General features: G+C 41.9%; 1 protein-coding gene across 3 annotated transcripts in view; it reads left to right on the forward strand.

Annotated features, from left to right (window-relative positions):
* SEC16B (SEC16 homolog B, endoplasmic reticulum export factor) overlaps positions 1 to 18,310 on the forward strand; it is a 379,445-nt gene that overhangs the window by 39,391 nt on the left and 321,744 nt on the right. The gene's annotated exons all lie outside the window — the stretch shown is intronic.

Below are 18,310 nucleotides of genomic sequence, written 5' to 3' on the forward strand. Positions count from 1 at the left end.
GGGAGGGGCGCTAATATAAGGGGACTTTGAGCTAATGGGGGGGGGGGACAAACCATTAGATCAGCAGTCAACACCCCTCGTTAGAGACCCCCTATTAGATCAGAGTTTTCTTATATCAGCACCCCCTCCCATTATACCTTAGTCACCTAATATCAGCCCCCCCCCAACTTACAGACCCCAGTTAAATCTTTAGCACCCCCCCCTTAGAGACTCCCCCATTAGATCAAATTGCCCTTACATCAGTGCTCCCCCTTAGGTCTGTAAAAAAGAAAACAAATGACTCAGTATATAAACTGCTGCTAGCACTGATATGTGTTCTCACACCTCAAAAAACAAAATATTAAATTGTTGTTTTTTTACACAAAGTTGTCACTAAATGATATATTGCTCACACATGCCATGGGTATATGTGAAATGACACCCCAAAATACATTCTGCTGCATCTCCTGAGTACAGGAATACCCCATGTGTGAGACTTTTTGGGAGCCTAGCTGTGTACAGGACCCCGAAAACCAATCCCCATTTTCAGGTTTTCTAATGGCGTAAATTGCTGATTTTACCACTGTAGTATAAGGTGGATTTATGAAGCGTTTAAATTGGAATGCTATGATAGGTCCCTGTATTTCAATAATACATGTCCGACCTAACCAGAAAATGCATATAAGAAGGTGTTCTGTCCAGTGGTCAGAACTTGAAGATGGTTAAATGGTCAGGACAAATTTAGGGACACAATGTAAAAAGTAAATCATAGCAATTTATTGTGGACAAATCATATGTGAATACATAACCGTTTAGATACTAATCATGTGTATTGTATAACCAGTATAAACAAGAAACAAGACATATAACATAAAACAATTAACAGGGTACCGGCCGGTGCATAATAAATCGCAGGAGTACAATGTATCAAAAATAATGCAGGTGGTGTACACCACAATTATAGCCTCCCTGTGATGTGTTCCTGTGGACGTTCGGGATATTCTGGGTAATTAGTCACTTTGTGCTTAACTAAGCAGTATATGCGGGAGTATTGTGTGGCAGGCTTGTCGGGATGGCTATTCCGCCATTTAACATCATCCGTGATGGTTAGGGATATATAGGGACTTTTGCAGAGTCGGTGCAGTGACCCGTGGCTCTGGCGGCTAATGCCGTTACTTCACCCTTTTCCCTTCGTGATGTATTTGAGTTACCAAACTCTTCAGGGGTCTAGGTGTATATGGGAATATTTACAGAGTCTGCAGTCTGTCCTTAGACTCTGATGGCTGAAATGCCGTTTTGATCCCTTTCCTGTTCCTGAAGGGTGTGTTTTCGTGCGGGGGAGAGATGATTTCATTCGTTGCAGCGTTATAGTGGAGTGTCAGGTATGGTGTTTCTGAAGCATCGGGTGGGGACTATGCAGAGTGTGCTTTTGGAATGCTATAGGCTGCCTGGTGGGGGAATACCTCGGTAGTCTTAATGCTGCAGCCAAACACTCTGTCAGCCAATTGGCTGATGCTTCACCCCTTTGTAAAGTAGTTTGCCTACTTGTGCGATGCTTCACTTACCTGACCTCCGTCCTGTAACAGAATAGCTCCTATTCCTATCCTCCGCTGGTGTAGGTGGTGTAGATGCCGGTCCCGGTCGCCTCGCTTCAGTCAACTCCGCCCGCCATCCGCGCCTGGGACACTCGTGGTCGCACCGGCGGTAATGATGACGTCAACGCGTTTCGCTTTAACGTAGCGTAGCTTCGTCTGGACGTGGATTAACCTGATGCCTGTGCCCTATATGTACATGCCTTCACAGGTGATCGGGTTTAAATTCAATTAGGTAATTAGGGAATTTCTATGGGCTTGTTCACACATCGGGTGATTTTGGATCCCTCATGAGAGAATTTGAAGTGCTTTGAATATGTCATAATTTACTGATCATTTTTTGAATGCATTTAATCCTAAACTGGATATTACTGTGGTATGGCTGTTAGTTGATGCATCCTTGTAGTTATGATACAACTCTTTGGGGGAAGAAATCTTACATTTGTAGGACGATATTGTGACATATCTGTCCGTGTATGTTGGTCTTTATACATTTTTATCACAGTAAACAATTTAAGAAGTTGCTTATTATGGAGACAGACAACACCTAACGATGACAGAGACCTATATACTGGTTTTCCTTTCAAAAAGAAGTATATGTGCAGTAGTGTTGGCTGGGAATAGAGTATATTGGTGTACCTAATTTTTTCCTTCATTTAGGGAATGCTTTACTAAGAGGAAGTTTTGGTTTAGTAAAACGTTTTTAACAGACCTTTTTAACGGAGGATTTTGAAGGTTCAGAAATGGATTGCAGTCCCCATTATTTCTCTAAGAAAACCTGAAAGTTCATCTCGGTATTTAAGCCTGTGGGGTTGAGGCTATTTAGGTTGTATATCCACCATTTTTCTTTTAGTAATAGGATACGGTTAAAGTCGCCCCGTCTAGGGGAGAGTTTTAATTCATAAATTCCTTTGATTTTCGTATCTTTTAGGTTTCCATCGTGATGTTCGGTGTAGTGCCTGCCTAGTGGTTTATCCGGATTTTTCTCTCTGATCTCTCTCATGTGTTCGCCAATGCGTATCTTAAGTTGTCGCTTCGTCTTTCCAATATAATTTTTATTACATGGGCACGTGATCATGTAAATTATTTTAGTTGTTGCACAGTTCAAGAGGTTACGGATTTTGTATTCTTTTTCTCCTGTAGCATCATGGAATGTATCTGTTCTGTCGATGTACGGGCAGATTTGACATCTGCCGCACGCGAACATGCCCTTGCTTCTTGGAGTTTGCGTCAGCCAGGTACCGTCTGATTCTTTTGAGAATTCAGATTTTGTTAAGATGTCCTTCAGATTTTTTGCTCGTCTTGCTACCATGTTCGGGTTGGTGCCTATTATTTCTTTAATGGTTGGTGTGCTACTGAGGATACCCCAATGTTTCTTGAGGACTTGGCGTACTGACTCCCATTGCGTCCCATATTGCGTAATTATTCTCGTTGCCCCAATCACATCTTTTGTGGGGGGGGCTTTTTCGCGCTAGGAGTTCTTTTCTTTCTCGTTTACTGGATTTTTCTTTTGCTTTCCTCAGCTGTTTATGCGAGTATCCTCTTTCCCGGAATCTTTTATAGAGTTCTTTGCTCTCATGGTAGTAATCATCTTGTTTTGAGCAATTTCGCTTAATCCTTAAAAATTGGCCAGTGGGTATTCCGTTCTTTAGCCATTGGGGATGATGGCTATCAGCTTTAATAAAGTATTTGCTGCCGTTGTTTTGCGAAAGGTATTTGTTATCAATCTGTTGTTTTGATTACTGATCCAGAGGTCTAGGAAAGATATCTTGGTTTTGTCATAAGTATACGTTAAACGTATGTTTCGGTCGTTCATATTCAAGGTTTGAACGAATGTGTGTAGTATCTCAATGTCCCCTCTCCAGACCATTAGCACATCGTCTATATACCTTAACCAGGTGTGTACATGTTTTTTGTATAATTCATTTGGGTATACAATATCTTCTTCCTACAATCCTAGGTGTAGGCATGCGTATGCTGGTGCCCATGATGCACCCATGGACGTGCCTTGGATCTGTTTATAGTATCGGGAGAGAAATTGAAAATTGTTGTTATTTAGGGCGAATGTAATAAGGTCGACCAAAAATTCATTTTGGTGGCTAAAGTCTGTATAATGTTTCTCCAAAAAAATTTCGATTGCTCTTATTCCCCATGCGTGGGGTATTGAGGTGTACAGAGATTCAACGTCTATGCCCACCAACCAGGTTTCGCCTTCTATTTTTATTTTGTCGATTTTTTCCAGGATGTCTCTTGTGTCTTGAACATAAGACTCAAGGTTTGTGACCATTTCTTTGAAGAGTGCATCTAGATATTTTCCTACCTTTTCCAGAGGCCCGTTGATTGCTGATATGATAGGTCTTCCAGGGGGATTCCCGAGTGATTTATGCACTTTCGGTATTATGTAAAAGACTGGTGTATTGTAATCCTTCACACTTATGTACTCTGCCTCTTGCTTTGTAAGGAGACCTTCCTCTTTGGCCCATTTAATTTTTCTATTAAGTTCCTTCACTACTTTGGGGAATGGATTGTCCTCCAGTCTTTTGTATGTGTCTGTTGCATTCAAGAGTCTGAGGACTTCTTTTTCATCCTTGATTGCGTCCATTAAGACGACGTTGCCTCCTTTATCACTCCGATTTATTACTATATTTCTGGACTCATTCAATTCCATTATGGCTTGGCGTTCTTCCTTTGATATGTTGTCCCCGCCTATGTATGACCAGTTTATCTTGTGCAGGTCAGTTTGGACTTGGTTGAGGAACACACTTATCCATTTGTTCTTATGTAGCTGGGGCATGTTAAGGGATTTAATACGTATGTTGGACTTCCTGAATCCTTCTTGGTAGTCTTCCTGTGGTGTGTCTTCGTTCTCTTGTAACAGTGAGTTGAGGATTTCTAAGATCTTCTTATCGTTTTCATCTTGGGGTTGGTTGTCTTCTCTTTCCGTCGTTTGGTTGCTATACAATGAACGCAGGTATACCTTACGTAGGAAGAGTACTATGTCCTTGAAAACAGTAAATTCATCCATTGTTGCCTTGGGTAAAACGAGAGGCCTCTCTGCAGAAGTGTTATGTGGCGTTCTTCCAGTTGGAATTCTGATAGGTTTATGACCTTCATAACGTCTTTCGTTGTCTCTTGTGTGTCAGTTCTATTTAGTCCCTTTGGCTTCTGGTTCTTGCTCCTCCTCTTTGTTTTGTCAGGTTTCTCTGTTTGGTGTTGCTCTGGGAGGAGCTGGGATGCTCTGAATGGGTTTCTGTTTCTCTGTCTGGCTCCTCCCCGGGTACTAAAAAAGATACTGATTTACTGCGTCTCTCTTCATCCATTTCACTTGAATTGGGGTCACCTCTTGATCTTGACCTTGAGCTTCTCTGTCTTGACCTATACTGTCTACGTCTTCTTGATAGATCAAATATTTGACCTTTCTCCCAGTCTTCAATGTCTCTTTTGTACTTTGATTGTTTCATTTTTTTCAGATTTTGCTGGGCTTTCTCTACCTCTTTTTTGAGGTTGTCGTTTTGTATATTGAACTCTTCGCAATTTTTGAAGGGTTCTAGTCCTTTAATGCTTTCCGTTATCTGGTCTGTAAGTTCGGCAAGTTGAATTTTTTCCTCTTCTAAGATTAATTTCATTACTTCTATTCCATTATTGATGCATAGGTTTTGCCATTTGGGTAGAAATCAATCATTCTGTAGGTGTTCTGCTGGGATCACTCTGTCGCGAAGTCCTCTAGGTATTATTTTCTCTTTAATATACATTTCCAAGAAGGAGATGTCCCATTTTCTATTGAGGTGTTTTATTATGAATTTTTTATGTTCTTTGAATCGGTTGTCTATTTCTTCTTGATTGCTTAATGTGGTCGTACTGTCTTTATTAAATGCTTCTCTTATTTCTAAATCGAATTCTTCTCCCAGTGAATATGCCATGTCATAAAAAAGTTTGATTGGGTAATATTGTCTGTTTTTACGTTTTGGCTCCTAAGGAATGGATCACTAGTGATCCGCAAGCATATTATAGTATAAGGTGGATTTATGGAGCGTTTAAACACCATACCTGACACTCCACTATACCGCTGCAACGAATGAAATCATCTCTCCCCCGCACGAAAACACACCCTTCAGGAACAGGAAAGGGATCAAAACGGCATTTCAGCCATCGGAGTCTAAGGACAGACTGCAGACTCTGTAAATATTCCCATATATACCTAGACCCCTGAAGAGTTTGGTAACTCAAATACATCACGAAGGGAAAAGGGTGAAGTAACGGCATTAGCCGCCAGAGCCACGGGTCACTGCACCGACTCTGCAAAAGTCCCTATATATCCCTAACCATCACGGATGATGTTAAATGGCGGAATAGCCATCCCGACAAGCCTGCCACACAATACTCCCGCATATACTGCTTAGTTAAGCACAAAGTGACTAATTACCCAGAATATCCCGAACGTCCATAGGAACACATCACAGGGAGGCTATAATTGTGGTGTACACCACCTGCATTATTTTTGATACATTGTACTCCTGCGATTTATTATGCACCGGCCGGTACCCTGTTAATTGTTTTATGTTATATGTCTTGTTTCTTGTTTATACTGGTTATACAATACACATGATTAGTATCTGAACGGTTATGTATTCACATATGATTTGTCCACAATAAATTGCTATGATTTACTTTTTACATTGTGTCCCTAAATTTGTCCTGACCATTTAACCATCTTCAAGTTCTGACCACTGGACAGAACACCTTCTTATATGATTTTACCACTGCACTACCTGTCACAGTTTTAGAGGCCCTGAAATTTCAAGATAGCACAAAACCCCCCCAAATGACCCCATTTTGCAAAGCAGACACTCCAAGCTATTAGCTGAGAGGCATGATGAGTCCATGGAATAGTTTATATTTTGCCACAAGTTTCGGGAAAATTTATTATTTTTTTTTGTTTGTTTTTTTACACAAAGTTGTCAGTAAATTATATAATGCTAACACATGCCATGGGTATATGTGAAATGACACCCAAAAATACATTCTGCTGCTTCTCCTGAGTACAGGGATACCCCATGTGTGAGACTTTTTGGCGGTCTAGCCGCGTACAGGACCCGGAAAACCAATCCGCACCTTCTGGCTTTCTAAGGGCGTAAATTGTTGATCTCACTCCTTACTACCTATCACACTTTTGAAGGCCATGAAATGCCAAGATTGCACAAACCCCCCCCCCCCCAAATGACCCCATTTTGCAAAGTAGACACTCCAATCTATTTGCTGAGAGGCATGGTGAGTATTTTGCAGCTCTCATTTTTTTTGGAAAATGAATAAAAAACAGGAAAATGCATTTTTCTTCCCTCTTTTTCGATTTCCAAAACTTTGTGACAAAAAGTGAGATCTGCAAAACACTCAACATGCCTCTCTGCATATAGCTTAGGGTGTCTACTTTCTGAAAATGGATCATTTGGGGGGGGGGGGGGGGGGGTTGTGCTGTCTTGGCATTTCATGACCTCCAAAACTGTGATAGGTAGTCAGGAGTGAAATCAACAATTTACGCCCTTAGAAAGCATGAAAGTGGGGATTGGTTAGCGGGGTCCTGTACTTGGCTAGACTGCAGAAAAGTCTCACACATGGGGTATCCCTGTACTCAGGAGAAGCAGCAGAATGTATTTTGGGGTGTCATTTCACATATAACCGTGGCATGTGTGAGCAATATATCATTTAGTGACAACTTTGTGTAAAAAAAAAATATATATATATATATATATATATATTTCCGGAACTTGTGGCAAAATATAAAATATTCCATGGACTCACCATGCCTCTCAGCAAATAGCTTGGGGTGTCTACTTTACAAAATGGGGTCATTTGGGGGGGGGGGGGGTTTGTGCAGAGGTGAAATGCACAATTTATGCCATTAGAAAACCTGAAGATGGTGATTGATTTTCGGGGTCCCGTACACAGCTAGGCTCCCAAAAAGTCTCACACATGGGGTATCCCCATACTCAGGAGAAGTGGCAGAATGTATTTTGGGATGTCATTCCACATATACCCATGGCATGTGTGAGCAATGTATCTTTTAGTGACAAGTTTGTGTTAAAAAATAAAAATAAAAAATAAAAATTGTAATTTTCCCAAAACTTGTGGCAAAATATTAAATATTCCATGGACTCACCATGCCTCTCAGCAAACAGCTTGGGGTATCTACTTTCCAAAATAGGGTCATTTGGGGGGGGGGGGGGGGTTGTGATATCTTGACATTTCAGGGCCTCCTAAACCGTTATAGGTAGTGAGAAAATGCAATGAAAAATGTACGCCCTTTGAAATTCTGATGGTGGGGATTGGTTTTCGGGTTCCCGTACACTGCTAGGCTCCCAAAAAGTCTCACATATGTGGTATCCCTGTACTCAGGAGAAGCAGCAGAATATATTTTGGGGTGTAATTACACATATACCCATGGCATGTGTGAGCAATATATCATTTCAATGACAACTTTGTGTAAAAAAAGTTTTTTATTTTTTAGTCATTTTTCAAACACCTGTGACAAAAAAATTAAATATTCAATGAACTCAACATGCCTCTCAGGACATTCCTTATGATGTCTACTTTCCAAAAAGTGGTAGTTTGGGGGGGGTTTTGTACTGCCCTGCCATTTTAGCACTTCATGAAATGATATAGGCAGTCAGAAATTAAAGCTGCGTAAATTTCAGTATTTACATCATAGTTTGTAGACGCTATAACTTTTGCGCAAACCAATAAAAATACGCTCATTGAATTTTCTTTGTCAAAGACATGTAGGTAAATATATTTTGGCCAAAAAAAATGACATAAATTGAGTATATTGGATATTTTTTAAAAGACTTTTAGCTTTTTGCTGAGAGGCATTTTGAGTATTTTGCAAATCAAATTTTTTGTCACAAAGTTTTGAAAATTGAAAAAAGAAAAAAAAAATGTCCTTTACATTTTCCAAAACAAATGAGAGCTGCAACATACTCACTGTGCCTCTTAGCAAATACCTTGGGATGTCTACTTTCCGAAAAGGGGTCATGGGGGGGGGTTTGTGCTATCTTGGCATTTCATTGCCTCATTGCCTCCGAAACTGTGATAGGTAGTGAGGAGTGAAATCAACAACTTACGCCCTTAGAAAGCCTGAAGGCGGTGATTGGTTTTCGGGGTCCTGTACGCGGCTGGACTGCTAAAAAGTCTCACACATGTGGTATCCCCTTATTCAGGAGAAGCAGAAAAATGTATTTTGGGTATTTTGTGTAATTCCACATATACCCATGGCATGTGTGAGCAATATATCATTTAGTGACAACTTTGTGTAAAAAGATAAATTAATTGTAATTTTCCTGAAACTTGTGGCAAAATATAAAATATTTAATGGATTAAAATCCGCTGTTTCCACCTGAATTCCGGGTTGGCCAGTGAATGGGGGAAGTACGGGTGCTGCAGAATCTGTGGGGTGCCAATCATGATTTGCAAGCAAATCAGGAAGGACACTATGGAGTCTATGGGTCTGCGTTCAAATTCTTGGTGGCTGCGGGCCACATTACCATGTGATACTGCAGTGCTGGTTTGTCTATGACCAGGATGTACTAGGCCACTGGTGCTCGCCAGTTCACCAGAAGGTAGAGCGGCACTAGTACCGACACTGCATATGAGAATCATGCAGTTGTTGCATGTCAGCAACAGAAGAATGGGGTTGGGTATGTCTGACCGTAGCAGGGACCCTTCAGAGCTATCTGTCAGGGTGCCGCTGCTCTCTACAGGTTCGTATGCCAAGCCTGATTCTGGCAGTGAGGACTTCCCATCGCTTTCATCTGTCATGCTCAGTATCCCGTAGGCCTCTTCACTAGTGTACCTTTCGTTTGACATTTTGGCCACTCAATTTACAGGTACCTAGTGTGACTCACAGCTAAAAAAAGCACTTGGTTATCGAAGACTGTTTGAACTGCTACAAAAAAAAAATTAACTGCTAGTGCCTGACTCTAACGCTGCGGTTTTGTGTACTGTGTATTGGAAGTGACAGTGATCTATTGATACTGCACTTGCTTAGGTGGGCTGGGCAGAGGGGCTAAATGCAGGTGCTGGCAGGTTTTAGGGGCGATCCTGCTAATGCAGTGTTTTTGGGAATACTATACTATTGGGGACGCTAGTAAAGTTCTGATCAGATCGAAGATATTTTTCCGTTCAAACACTAAACTAGTTATGGAGGTATATAGTGTGTGTGATGGTGTTACTGGCAATTAAAGGGTTAAAATATAACGCTGTCTGGGATTGACCCTAACTGACACTGATGCTAACTGGTGTCACCCGTGACACTAATACAGTGATCAGGAAAAAGATCTGTACATTATATCAATTACACTGTGAAAGGGAGTGAAAGGGTTAACTGGGGGTTGGTTGATCAGGGAGTTTAAACTTTATTAGAGAATATGTGGCGGGTCCCTGACGCTGTATTAAGACTGTCACTGATGCTAACTATTTACTGTAACTAGCGTCACCCGTGATACTAATACAGTGCTCAGGAAAAAAGATTTGTACACTTTACCAATGACACTGTGACCGGGAGTGAAAGGGTTAACTGGGGCGAGGGAGTCAGGGGGTTAACATTTTTTTTAGAGAATATGTGGCGGGACCCTGAAGCTATAATAAGGCTGACACTGATGCTATCTAGCTAACTAGCGTCACCCATGACACTAATACAGTGATCAGAAAAAAACTGTACACTGTTCTAATGAAACTGTGACAGGGAGTGAAAAGGGTTAACTGGGGGTGATCAAGGGGTTATACCTTTATTAGGGAATATATGGCAGGTACCCTAAACCTATCTGGGACTGACACTAACTACCACAAACTTCGGCTGACACTAATTGGCGTCACCAGTGACACCAATACAGTGATCAGTAAAATATCTGTACACTGTATATAGCGACACTGTGACAGGGAATGAAAGGGTTGACTGAAGGGGGGGGGGTGATCAGGGGGTGAAATATGTGCCTATGTTTACTGGTGTCAGTGTAGTGCTTGTGTACTCACTGTTGATGCTCTCTCCTCGCTCGCTTGAACTGAACAGGACTCCAGGAGAGGAGATTACATCATTTCTTGTGCCTTTGTTTACATTACACAGGCACAGGAGGTTCTTCCATTGGTCAGAACTGATCAGCATGTCCAGGCCATAAATCATTGGCCTGGACATGATCCGAATCAGATTGCCGTGGGGACGGCGGGCAGGCATACGCATGGGAATCATTTACCTGTACGTGATTTTGTGCAGCTGGGCTGTCCTACTGCAGTAAATGTACGTGGGGCAAGCCGAAACTGGTTAAAAGCTAGCATGTCTAACTCCAGCAAGATCTATCATTGCACATAAAAGGCATACTTTGCATGGTGCAAAGACCAAAGCTTTCACCCCAGCCCCAGCTTGACCTGTCTGCATTTAGGCCTAAAACATAATTTGGCCCTGAGTAATATCAAAGGGTGAATTTCAGCCCTTGCGATCACATTTTAAAAACCACTAGCCTCCCATTCATTGGTTAAGACTATTGAACAGGGTGTATCTCATGTAGCTCCTCCTTTGCAGTCATGCCAGACTCTGTGGGATTTGAATCTGGTTCAAAAACCACATTTTGAACCTATTGGGGATATTTTCCTTTCTGCTCTCACTTACAAGGTTGTCTTCCTTGTTGTTATCACTTCTGGGAGGTAAGTGTTGGAGCTGGCAGCGTTGTTCTGTAAAGAATTATATTTAAATAAAGATAAGGTGGTATTGAGGCTTAGAATCTCTTTTCTTCTAAAGGTGACTCAGCCTTTTACATCAACCAAGACTTCTTACACCTCTCTGGCTTTGGTTTATCTAAAATAAAATTTCCTTTCACTGGATAAATGTAGTTCGTGCTGTGGAGGTTTTCCTCTCGTCCTTTCAGCCACTTCTTCCATTAGAAAGACTGACTCTCTTTTTGTCAGTCCTGATGGTTCCTGCAAAAGGGAACCAGCTTCTCATTTCACCATTTCCCAGTGGCTTAAACCATTGTTCTGCTTATGCTTATTGATGCTTATGGTCACTAACCTCACATCATAAAAAATCTATTAATAAATGCAGTATTACATACTGTTCATGCTCACTCAGTCACTATGAGATTTGTTTTCTGTATTCTGCAAAAAACCTGGTTGATCCTGCTGTTCTCTGACTCCACCTTCTGTTCATGTCACCTGTTCAGCTAGGGATTTTACAGCTGTTGTGGCAACTCTGCACATGCTCACTTTTCAGTGAGTTTCTATGCTAAGCGCTTCCTCCCTATCACATGTGAGCAGCCCATGTGACTATAGAGTCCCACATGTGGGCGTATACACAGTGGTAAATGACAGCCCACTCTCCCCCTTCTCCATGCCCATCAACCAGCTAAACAAAATGGGGGTGGGATAATTAATCTTGATTCATCTCCTATTCTAAGACACAGGCTGGAGGGAATTGACACAGCCTGTGACTGGCAGAAATCCACCCACAGCATGTTATTTCCACAAAATAATTGATTTCAAATAAATATTTGTAAGTCAATTTAAAACAGTTTATTGATATTCATTATTTATTTTTAATTTGTATTCCAATAGCTGTTTTTTTTTTTATTTTGAACATGTAACCAGCAGAGGACTAGAAGCTCCCCCTGCTTATGTTTCCCTGCAGACAGCATGGGAAAGAAATTGGTCATGTGACAGCTGTATATTGATTAGGAAAAAGGTACTTACAGTAGATGTTTTTTTTGTTTTAAAACTAACAATTTGCTGACCAGCCACTGCAGTTATACGGCGGCAGGTTCACGCAAATTGCTGTATCTATACAGTGGTTCGCAGGCGCAATCCTCGGGTCACGTGCGCTCCCCCTCTTGCCAGCGGGGAAGCCGATCCACGCGGGCACCTGCAATCATTCCCTGTGAAGAGAGAACGGCTGTCTGCTGTTCTAAACACAGCAGACCGTTGTTCTCTCAGGAATCAATACAGAGCTCCTCCTGTGTTTCTCTAATTAGGAACACAGATTTATGTGTTGATTTCATAGGCCCACCCCCCCACAGTTAGAAAACACCTCCTTGGCTCACATTTAATCCTTTGATAGCCCCTGGGTTTACCCCTTCCCTGCCAGTGTCATTAGTACAGTAACAGTGCATATTTTTAGGTCCCCCCAAAAGTGTCAAAAATGTCAGGGGTCTGATCTGGCCGCCGCAATGTGCCAGTTCCGCTAAAAATCACTGATCGCCGCCATTACTAGTAAATAAATAAATAAATAAATAAAAATGACATAAATCTTTCCCCTAGTTTGTAGACGCGATACCTTTTGCACAAACCAATCAAAATATGCTTATTGGGATTTTTTAGTACAAAAAATATGTAGCAGAATACAAATTGGCCTAAAATGATGAAACAATTTGATTTTTACACTTTTTTTGGGGGGGAATGTTATATAGCAGAAAGCAAAAAATATAGTTTTTTTTTTTTCATTATTGTCGCTCTATTTTTGTTTATAGCGCAAAAAATAAAAATGGCATAGGTGATCAAATACCACCACAAGAAAGCTCTACTTGTGAGAAAAAAAGGACATCAATTTTTTACAGCATCGCACGACCGCGCAATTGTCCGTTAAAATAACGCAGTGCCGAATCGCAAAAAATGGCCTGGTCATTAACCACCTCAATACTAGGCACTTACACACCCTTCCTTCCCAGACCAATTTTCAGCTTTCAGTGCTCTCGCACTTTGAATGACAATTATTCACTGTACCCAAATTTAATTTTTATCATTTTGTTCACACACATAGAGCTTTCTTTTGGTGGTATTTATTCAGTATGTATTCTGCTACATGTCTTTGGTAAAAATAAATCCTGATAAGTGTATGCTAAAAGGTTTGTGTAAAGGTTATAGAGCCTACAAGCTAGGCTACGTATCATTGAAAATTGATCAATCCTGATGTACTGACTACCTATCTCATTTCTTGAGGCCCTAAAATGTGAGGACAGTACAAATATCCCCCCTTTTTGTAAAGAGGACAGTCCAAGGTATTTAGTAAGAAACATTTCGCACAAAATTGCCATATTAACAAGTTATTTCTTACACATGGCATATATAAACTTACAGTTACACCCCAAAATATATTCTGCTACTCCTCCTGAGTATGGCGATACCACATGTGTGAGACTTTTCCACAGCCTGGCCACATACAGAGGCCCAACATCCAAGTAGCACCATCAGGCGTTCTAAAGGCATAAATTACACATTTAATTTCCTGAGTACCTATCGCATTTTTGAAGGCCCTGGAGCACCAGGACAATGGAATTTTACACAAATTACCCCATTTTGGAAAGCAAACACCCCAATGTATATTCTACGAGAGATAATGTGTCTTTAATTTATAAAATATTTCTAACACATAGCATGTACATAACAAAAATTACACCCCAAAATACATTCTGCTACTTCTCCTTAGTGTGGCGAAACCCCATGTGTGACACTTTTCCACAGCCTGGCCTCATACAGAGGCCCAACATCCAAGTAGCACCTTCAGGCGTTCTAGGTGCATAAATTACACATTTAATTTCTTGAGTACTTATCATATTTTTGAAGGCCCTGTGATAGATGTTGATCACTGGGATGTGGCAGATGTTCACTGGGACAGATGTGGCAGATCACAGACAGATGGGGCAGATAACGGACAGATGTAGCAGAATATCATGGACAGATGTAGCAGAATATCATGGACAGATGTGGCAGATTATCATGGACAGATGTGCCAGATGATCACTGGCAGATAATGTGTGCCATATAATCACAGACAGATGTGGCAGATTATCACGGACAGATGTGGTAGATTATCATGGGCAGATGTGACAGATTATCATGGACAGATGCATCAGATGATCACTGGCAGATGTGAAAGATGATGTGCGCCGGATGATCACGGACAGATGTGGCAGATGATCACAGACAGATGTGGCAGATTATCACGGACAGATGTGCCAGATTATCACGGACAGATGCGCCAGATGATCACTGGCAGATGTGGCAGATGATGTGCGCCAGATGATCATAGACAGATGGGGCAGATGATGTGCGCCAGATGATCACAGACAGATGTAGCAGGTGATGTGCGCCAGATGATCACGGGCAGATGTGGCAGATGATGTGCACCAAATGTGCGCCAGATGATCATGGACAGATGCGGCAAATTATCAAGCACAGATGCGGCAAATGATCATGGACAGATATGGCAGATGATCACGGACAGATGTGGTAAATGATCATGGACCGATGCGGCAAATGATCACAGACAGATGCGGCGGATGATCACGGACAGATGCGGCGGATGATCATGGACAGATGAGCTGGACGATCACTGGCAGATGATGTGAGCCAGATGTGCGCCAGATGATCACAGACAGATGTGACAAATGATTATGGACAGGTGTGGCAAATTATCACGGACAGATGTTCACTGTAACAGATTCTTGTACCGGGACAGATGTGTTACAGGTGCTTTTACTGTGTTGGGGACACTGTATTGGTGTGTTGGGGACACTGTGTGTTGACACTAGCAGGGTGATCAGTGAGTAAAGAGCAGTAAAGCAGCTCTATACTCACTGATCGCAGCCTGCCAGCATCTATCCGCTCTGTTTCTCCTCACTATGTGAGGAGAAGCAGAGCTGATCATTGTGACAACTGCTGTATTGACATCACATAATGGTTGTGATTGGACACAGCCATCATGTGACCAGGAGGGCCAATCACAGGGCCCTCCTGCCGAACAGTATTGTGCTGTGTCCAGGGGACACAGGCACACGAGATCCTGCAGCCTTGCGTGCACGCAGCTGCGCAATCTCCCTCCTTCAGAAGGACGTTCCTGAACGTCCACTCAGAAGGAGGAAGCTCTCATCTGGCCGTATATGTGCATTGCCAGGGTGGGAGGAGGTTAAGGGGGAAAATCTTCCGGTCCAGAAGTGGTTATAATAATTACAGTTCCATCATCTACATACAAAAATAGAAGGGCAATTTAACCACATAACGACTGCCCACGGCAGATATACTGCGGCAGGCAGCCGCTGCTGGGCAAAGTGACGTAGGGGTACGTCACTCGTTCAGCCGCCTGTAGGGGGCGAGCGCGTACCGCCAGAGGCGCCCACCCGCCCCCGCTCATTCACAGTCATCCCCGTGCGATTGACCGGCGGCTCCGTTGTCCGCCAGTCACTCGCGATCTCCCGCAGGAGAGGGAGAAAGGCAGATGGCTGATGTAAACACAGCCGTCTGTCATTCTCCCTGATGTAAGTGCAGATACTATACAATCCTGCTATGTAGGATCGTATGTCTCTGTGGTTACATCACAAGTCATGCCCCCCCACAGTTAGAATCATGCCCCTAGGGACACACTTAACCCCTTGATCACCAATAAAGTTAACCCCTTTCCTGCCAGTGTCATTTTGACAGTAACAGTGCATATTTATAGCACTGATTACTATAGTAATGTCACTGGTACTCCCAAAAGTGTCAAAAATGTCAGTCAGGGGTCCGATCTGTCCGCCGCAATGTCGCAGTCCTGTAAAAAAAATCGCAGATTGCCGCCATTACTAGTAAAAATTTTTTGAGAATTTCATATAAAAGAATGTGAAAAAGATTGTTATTTTTTCAAAATTGTCGCTCTATTTTTGGTTATAGCGCAAAAAATAAAAATCGCACAAGTGATCAAATACCACCAAAAGAAAGCTCTATTTGTGGGAAAAAAAGGATGTCAATTTTGTTTGGGTACAGCGTTACAGGACCGCGTAAATGTCCGTTAAATTCACGCAGTGCTGAATCGCAAAATAGGGCCTGGTCTTTGAGCAGCCAAATCTTCCGGGGCTTAAGTGGTTAAATTAAACAGTGTGTGTTTAGTATCACTTTAAGCATCAGGTTCCACCCTTTCCTGTTAAACTCACAATAATAGACCTATGAGTGCCTCTTTGGCTTTTCAGCATCAGGCCCATGTTCCCCCAATTTTTAGGGCTGCCACCTTGTCTTCTGTTCACACTTTCTCTAAATTTTTAACAGGTGGATGGTGAGGTCTCATCTGATTCCAACTTCGGGCATAAGGTGATTTAAGCAGCTCTTCTAAGCTGCAGGTTGCCCTCAGTTCTATTGTTTTGTTATGTGGAGCCGTCGGTGTTTTGTTACTGCTGCCCATCCTTAAGTTGGACTGCTTCTGGAAGCTTACTATGGCATACTGGGAGTGAGAGGGATTACACCTGGCTGACTGATTTTTTTTTTGTTTGCCACTGTCAAAATCCTTTTGCAGGTTGCAATATAGCCTAATTGTCTCTGAATAACTAAATTCTGTGTCCCTTGATAAATCCAAAGAAATGGATTTTACAGTAAGTACAAAATGCCTTTTTTGTAATATAGGGGGTTTTATAAGCAACAGAGGACAAACACGAAGGTCTACCTTATGTAATTAAAGCCAGTTAGAAAAATGTGGGAATCCTGGGTGAAAGTTGTGTAAATCTTTGGGTGAAAACATTCATAGACTCCTACTGTTTTACATGATGGCTCAAACATTACCTAAGATTCAGAAAAGTGAAAACATGCAGTCTACAGTATGTGGTTTACTACTTTCAACTGCATCTCACAGTAGGCAGAACTCCAAGTCTTACAAATGTCGTCTTACAAAAGTAGGTGAAAGCAGCTGGTAAACTGAAGCTCATGTAACTCCTTTCTTATATCTCCCCAGAGAGCAACCATTACTCATAAACCAACAACTGTGCTGTGTTTGTCAATAGACAAATTTCCATATTGGCGACTTAGATCTCAGCACAAATCCTTTTTGCTGCTATTTAATTGCATATATTTGCAGTATATTTGTTATTGGTAGAATCTGCAAATCCTTTTGAAAACTAAACTCTGGGAATTACATACATCTACCCTAAATGTTTTTTTTTTTTTTAGGGTGCAGGGATATGTATAGTAGTTACCCTAGATCTTGTTCTAGTGCTGTTCCCTTTTGCCCAAAGCTCCACACTATGGGCAGATCTTCAGCATCACATGCATTGCAGAACTTTTAACCCTTTCTTGAACATTAGGAGTTGAGCATGTGGCTCTGGCCTGAAATGCTGGTCTAGTTGCACAGCTTGGCTGTGAATAACTTAAATATTCATGTACTCCAAAAGCCTAGACCAGGGATCCTCAAACTACGGCCCTCCAGCTATTGCAGAACTACACGTCCCATGAGGCATTGGAAAGCTCTGACATTCACAGACATGACTAGGCATGATGGGAATTGTAGTTCCTGAACAACTGGAGGGCCATAGTTTGAAGATTCCTGGCCTAGACTAAAAGAAAGTTTTGGACCTTCCAGTTCAAATGGGCCCCCAATGCAAAGGTACATTTTGCCTAATTCCTTGAGTTCAGCTTTAAAGTCTGTCCAGCCAAAACCTTTTTAATCTTTTAAGGATAAAGAAAGGAAGGTTTAGAACCTCATCAGACTTTTACTGCTTTCAGGGGACTTTGTTAGATACATTTCCTCTGTCTTTCACTCTTGCTGATAGTGTTTTACTAGACAGAAAGTGTGTGTGTGTGTGTGTGTGTGTGTGTGGGGGGGGGGGGGGGGGGGGACACCTCTCCAGCAGCAAAATAGACCAAACACAGTTTGTACATTGAGCGCCTATTTGTCTGTTGATGGATTTCAGCATGTTTGAACAGTGAGACCTTGCATCAAAATAAGGTATTTAAATTCCTCCTCTGTGAAA

The sequence above is a fragment of the Pelophylax lessonae genome, assembly GCF_965119305.1.
Source record: "Pelophylax lessonae genome assembly, chromosome: 8".
Classification (NCBI taxonomy): Eukaryota; Metazoa; Chordata; class Amphibia; order Anura; family Ranidae; genus Pelophylax; species Pelophylax lessonae.